The sequence below is a fragment of the Phoenix dactylifera genome, chromosome 8 (assembly GCF_009389715.1).
Source record: "Phoenix dactylifera cultivar Barhee BC4 chromosome 8, palm_55x_up_171113_PBpolish2nd_filt_p, whole genome shotgun sequence".
Classification (NCBI taxonomy): Eukaryota; Viridiplantae; Streptophyta; class Magnoliopsida; order Arecales; family Arecaceae; genus Phoenix; species Phoenix dactylifera.
This window is the reverse complement of record NC_052399.1, coordinates 12,441,026-12,448,356: the sequence shown is the minus strand read 5'-3', so window position 1 is coordinate 12,448,356 and position 7,331 is coordinate 12,441,026.

Here is a 7,331-nt window from a genome sequence, read left to right as displayed (position 1 = left end):
CGGACATCGATTAAATGTAGAGACCGGATGCTTCCTGCCTTAGACATGCTCGATGGGACCACTATTTGGTCCAGCTGGCACTAAGGTGGCGCTGGGGTGACATACTCACATGTGAGCAACCACGGATCGGAGAAAATATGAGTATATTGTCTACTCGCATCGAATATTTTCTAGTGGAAAGGAGGCCGAGTGGGGACTACTACGCAGGTGGGGTTAATTCCCCTCCCCCCTCCTTTCCCTAGGCAAACTATATATAAATATATTTACTAAATAATTTAAATTCTTTTTGCTAATTTTTATTATATTTATTTTTATTTGATATTTTAATCTATAACTTAATAGAATGTTCGTCAAACCGTTAATTTTAATTGGATCCAAGTATCATATTATAAAAAAATTTAAAATTAACTAAAATAATTTTAAATGACATAATAGCTACATCCTCCTCTCCATTTAAAAATAACTTAAATTTTTAATGTAAACTAAACGATTATTTAATCGGATATAAGTCTAAATTTTAGAAAGTATTTAATATATACAATTGTTGTTATTTGTCATTGTACCAGGAAAATAATGGTTAAAATGGAAAGATATATAATACTTCTATACGTCCAGATCTTTATCAAGTGAATGAAAAAAATATTATGAATCTTGATCAAATGGAGAACTATTTTCTAGGCACAAAATTTTGAATTTAAAACTAAATATATTATCTTGTTGAACAAATAGTTGGTGAATAAGGGCCATTATTCCCATTATATTATCAATATTATATATAATAGCCTTTTCCAAACCCATAATGGACCATATAAACGGCAGCAAGCCGGAAGTACTGTAGAAATGAAACGAGCCTGGGAAGCTTCCTCCAGCTTATGAATGCAAGACAATGGCCCCAAGCATTAGAATAGTCTTTTCTTTGGGCAAATAAAATCATTTAGCATTTGCTTGGTCTAAGCTGAAGACATTTTTAAACCCTTTCATCCAGGTCAAAAGACGCCAGCCACATTTAACTTATGATTAAGCAATGGCATTAGCTCATCCTCAACAGCCATTGTCATGTGGTTATGAGGGATTTCAGCTTCGTAATTTTTTTAAATATATCATTTTTGTATTAGTTTATTGCTGTAGCGGAACAAACCGTACTACTTTGAACTTGCAGTGGCGAAGCTAAGTTCTGTTTGGTTGATTATTTCAAAAAAAAAAAAAGAATGGTTAGTTTGTTTAGTACTCTCAAAGTTGGCATGTTCCTTGCTTTTAATGTTTGTCCAGGCCTGCGGGTTCTATGCAGTGAAGTCCCAGGGGCTGTCCGGCGGCATTATAGTTATATGGAGAGTAGGGTCATGCAACCTCAATACTTTCCACAATTGTCATCAATTGGTCACTCTGGTCATTTCTGAAGGTGCAGAGCCTTCGTGGGTCCTGTCTGAGGTTTATGCCAATACATATTACAAGAAGAGGAGGTTGTTGTGGGGTGAGGTGACAAGTTTGGTGTAGCAGGGTACCCAACCTTGGTGGTAGAGGATTTCAATTACATCGACGGTCCCAAGAAGAAGCATGGTGGGAAGGTCTTTTCTAACAAAATTGAGGTTAGGGAGTTCCAAAACTTCCTCCTAGGAAGTTGATTGGTTGACTATGGCTTCTCTGGTCTGTAGTTCACCTGGTGCAACAACAGAGTCAGCGGAGCACATGTCTAGGAGAGAATTGATCGGGCCTCACTACAGTGAGCTGGGTGCAGCGGTTCTTGGAGTTTCGGATATGTCACCTGCTCTGAATTGCGTTGAACCACAGCTCCACCCTGATGAGTACCACAACCCCTGTTGTGCATCACAGTCCTTTTATTTTGAGAAGATATGGTTATTCTATCCTCATTCGTGGGATATGATTTAGGAGGTGTGGAAGCGGCATGTGCAAGGTGATCCCATGTACAGAATGTCACGGAAACTAGCTATTGCCAAGGTAGTCTATGTAGGTGGAGTCGAGGGAAGGTGGCAACATCTTCAGAAGAGTTAAAGAGGCTGAGACTACCATTGCACAACTACAGACCCTTGAAGAATAGCAGGGGGCCTGACTGAGGAGGAGCAGGGGGAGCTTAGGAGGCATCTGGCGAGTCACCATTCTCTTCTCAGACAGTAGAAGGTTTTGTAGAGGCATAAGTCCAGGATCCAGTGGATTGCAGCAGCGGATCGGAACACAAGATTCTTCCACCAATCGACCATCATCCGGAGGCAAAGGAACATGATCAGTAGAATCAAAAATGCGAGTGGCCAAATGACTGAGGAGCCGGACGCCATCATAAGGGTTTTGGAGTAGTTCTTCCATTCTAGGAGGATTCAGTAGGGAGGCGCAGCAGGAGGAGGGTATGGACTGATCCCTAAGGGGGTGTTTCAAGGGAGGAGAATGCAGCTCTGATCAGCCCAGTATTTATTAGGCTCTAAGAAGGATTTTTAGAATTAATTGGAGTAATATTTTTTCGGACTATTATTATATTTACGGTTCTTGCATCGTATATGCAGATTTTGATTAAATTATGATACATCTATTATTTTACAAAAAGAATTTTAATGTGCATCAGATTTGAAACTCTCAGCGTGACTATGTTTTGAACCCTGCCAATTGGAGGTTATACATTGGCAATTCTAGCCCCACCATAGGGTATAAGTGTGGTATTCTGGCCCACTCGGCAGAGTATAAGTGTGGTATTCTGGCCTACTCTGCAAGGTATAAATGTGGTATTCAGGTTCACTCCGCAGGATGTAAGTGCCGTATTTTGGCTCACTCCGCAGGATATAAGTGCGGTATTCTGTTCCGCTCCGTATAGTATAAGTGCGGTATTCTGGCCCACTCCATAGGATATAAGTGTAGTATTCTGGCCTACTCCGCAGGATATAAATGTGATTATATTTCTGGCCTAGCCACACGATATGAGTGTAGTTGTAGTTAAAGACTATTGAGTTGAATATGATTTGTTTCGAATTAGATTTATGATCATATAAACGGATATTTGAAAGATACAGATTTCGATAAATTTGTGTTTTGAAATAGAATTGATTATGTATTTATATCGATTCATTGTAATTTGTATTTATATTACTATATAAATTATGTAGTTAAGGTATTCGTTACTTATTAGGCTGTTTAGCGCATTATACGATTTTTTAATTTTTTTTATAGATTTAGAGAACTAGCCTACTGAGATTTTCAATATGAGAGAAAGCAATTAGAAGAACAGTCGCGCAAGTATCTTAGATCCGAGTTATTTAAATCATATAGACTAATGTTAAATTTGTAAGACATTGTAAGTTGTGTTAGTTAATGAAATAAAGATTGCATATTATTAGTTGAATTATTTTGGCTGCCTAATTTTGATATCACGATAAGATGCCTTATATACTTGTGGGAAGAGTTCCCTACGAGTATACAGCGGTTGTCACGACCCCCGGCTCGCGATCTCGGGTCGGAGGCATGACAAATGTACTTATGTATTCTATTTATAGATCAAACAACAAGTACAATTATTTTCAAATATTTTTAATTCATAAGTTTAGGAAAATAGAAATTAGCCACCGACAGCACTCGCACGGTAGCGGGCCTCCTCGGCATTGACAGGCTCCTGCTGATATAGCCTTCTAAAATGAGGAACCCTTCTCTCTTCCTTCTCAACCCGGCCTTTAAGGATGAGCGGCCATAATCGAATGCTTCACTCGAAGGGTATAGTCATTGTAATGCTAATTCATGATAAAGAAGGTTTATTTTAGCTAGTGTTACTACATCACATGTGCTTGGTATGTGTTGCTAGCTAGTATTTGCAAACATTAAGTTATAATTTTACTTTTTATTTTACTTTTTTTTGATAGAAAATTAATTTTTTTTTTGCTTTAAAGCTATCTTGGATTTTCACATTTTGTTTAACATGCATAGGTAACCATATATAAATACCTATATTAGATACTAGAAAATTTTTCTATTCAATAAAATTATATAATTTTGAAAACAAGAAAAAAAATACTTCTTAATTTATAAGTAAAAAGGTTGGTTAATATCAAGTTTCTTCACCATTATTATGTTGCTGGGTCTATTATATCTAGTTTTAAAATTTCAATATGTGATGAAACCATCCTAAACAAACAATACATAATCTTACGATGGTCTAAAATTATGCTAGATCTGGACTATTTAATCTCATAGAGGTTAACAAAGATAAAAAAGTCCAATCTGCCAAAAAAATGCTCTGACATAATCTGTTTTGAATAAAAATTATATCTAACTTGTCCTCATTCCAAAATCAATTAACATAGTGTGTAGATTATGTTAGATGACTTGACTAATTTGTATATGTAGTCATGTCTTGCACACCTTATATCTAAGAGAGTATAAAGAAAAATGTTGACCTATTTTCACTTGGATTTTTTGGGTCAAGATTGGTCATGTAGTTTTATATATTTTCTTATTATGTTAAGTTTGAATATTTAAAAAAGATTTGATTGGATCTAAAATAATCAGGACAATACTAGATAAAATCACTACAAAACTAGATCAATTTTTGTTAATACAAATGTGAACCATCTAACATTAAAAGCTTAATTTTATGTATTCATTATATTTTTAAGGTAATGCTTAAATATTTGAGGCTGACTCTCACATAATTTGATGAATCTTATGTAAAAATGGCATGATCCATGATTTTTTCTTTTTTATATCTTAAGTCTCTTGTGGAATACAAGTATGAATATAGGAAAGATGATACTCCTTTTGCATATTAATGAGCTTAATTTATAAACTTGTGTTCTTCATCCTTAGACTTAATTAATGACCTAAGACCTCAGCGAAAAGGATAAGCTAAAAGTATTATTTTGGTTTCTTGGCCTTTCACAAGTACCTAAGATTTCTCTAGAGCACAACCATTTTGGGACAACGAGTATCTAAAATTTCTTTGGAGCACAATAACTATGGGACTAAACACATGGCCAATCAGATCCTAATGCAGTCTCACCATTTAAGCCTCTACATCCTTGCTAGACTCATGATAGAATCTAAATACAAATTAATTGCAAACAACATGATTGGCTTGTGCTTAGCCCTAAAAGGCCTGCATTGTAGTATTCCCTTGCCATATGGGCCATAGGCCAGGCCAGGTCTACTCTATTACTATGTGCAATAATCAATGACTAAGAAATCCAAATAACAATTTCCAGCTAGCTCTTTTGGGATAGTTTTTTGGATCATTACATATAACAAGAATTCAAGTTTGAAATAGAAGAACTTTTAGATATTATGCATAAAATTGTACACTTATTAAAATAAAGAAGATAAGCGATGCAATATCATTAGAATAAATGTTCATAAGATTTTAACTAGTCGAAACTCAAGGTTCTTCATGTTTGAATGTGGTAGTAACACAAAACACATCAATTAAATTAAAGAAAGGGATGTTGGCTTATTATTTCTAATATTGTGATCAAATTGAAATAAATTAGCTTCAAAGCTTACTACTTTTGCAAGTTTAGCAATAGAATAGACATATGTACATTCAGTAGAAGATCCCGCTTTAATGTGGACTTTTGTCAAAGGGTTGAGAAGCAATGAATGCTTAATTTGGATTAAGTTATGCAACATGATTTGGTGTAACTTAAAGATTGTAGGCAAGCAAGTTCTTAATGTGAATTATCATTAGGAAATTTAAGTCCTTGTTATGAATTAAATGGAAGAAAGTTTTATATCATAAACCATAACTTGTTTGATTTCATGATAAAACTAGTTATTGTAGATGCAATTTACAATATAAATCCTTAAATTATAGGGGTAATTAATGGCCGGTCCAGTGTTGGACCAGACTATAAGTTTTAGTCCCTGTTGACTCTTTTTGTAACAGCCGGTCCATCCCATTTCTGGCTTTCCATTTTAGACGAAAATAGCCCTGAAGTTCTAACCAATTCAGCTTCATCTCTTCCCATTTTTCACTCTTCTCTTCACACGAAAATAGCTCTCATCGTTAAGGTTTCATATTTTTTCCTTTTTGTAATCCTATCTCCCCACGAAATTTTTCATCTTCCTCACCGATTTTGGTTGATTTTTAGTCCCCTGTTTCAAACCCTAAGATCGTAAACAAGTTTCCACCGGCAAATCGCTCTTGCTCCCTTGTCCTGTTAATCCGTTCCTCTCTCGACTCTATTTTCTGGCAAGTCTCCGACTGAGAGTTCTGAGTCGACGACATTTTGTCGAGTCCCACTCCAGAAGCCTTCCTTGACGCTCGCGACTTCACCCGAATAGTTGGTCGACAGCGCTTCGTTCCACATTGCTTCCCAAACCCTCTTCGAGGCGTATTGCCAGTCCTTCGACGGTTTGTAAACCCTTCATCATTCTTTATCAAATTATTTTTCCTAACAAGAAACTGTTATATAGTATTGTAGGGCATTTATTTTAAAAATGTGCAAATGTTTAGGATTTGAGAAATTATCAGACAAGAGACGCTGTGATATCAAAATGGAGATTTTTGTCTACAAAAAGCCTGATTATTTGGTTCCATTTCTGTTCGTTGTTATAGTTTTTTAAAATCATTCATTATCCCGTCTATGTTTTATTCAATTATATGTTTCTATATTTGAGTTGATTTTATTCACAATTAGTGCTTGAATATATTTGTATTGTAGACATTTTTGATGGCTCCAATTCAGACTAGACGCAAAGCACCTGCTGTTGGCTCAAAAAATATGGTCAACGGTAGGTGTTACTTCAGCCAGTTTGTCAATTTTATTGTCACCCTAGTCCCGTTAATGTCTCATGAGCAGAAGGTTAGGATCACCGGCACACCTTTTGGGCATTTGCTAGGTCTTCCATATATTAAACAGAGTAGGCCTGTCTTGGACACTTTGCTCCCCTTCTGGGATGACGAGAAGGAGGGTTTTTGGTTTGGTAAGGTTTTAGTTCCTTTTGTAGGGAGCGATTTTGCATTAATTCTTGGTTTAAGTGCGACGGGCGATGAGGTAGAACTGCATAGGAAGGGGAGAGTTACGTCTGACCTCATCATCCATTTTTTTGAGGAGGACCATAAAAAAGGCAATAGAAATGTAGTTAAAAATAAACGGTGTGCTAGGGATTACTGTATGCTGAGAAGTACTTATGTCTGACAAGTTGCATAACCTGATACTGAGCCATGGATTGTAAATGTGTGCCATGGTATGCCAAGGGTTGCTTACTACCAATCGGTATAGAGATACGCAATCATCTGAATTTTTTGAAGTTTGTGTCTTATATTTCTCCAATAACATCAACAGTAAGAGTGTGTCGGTGCAACCAGAGAACTATGCCATTCAATTCATTGACATCAATTGTTT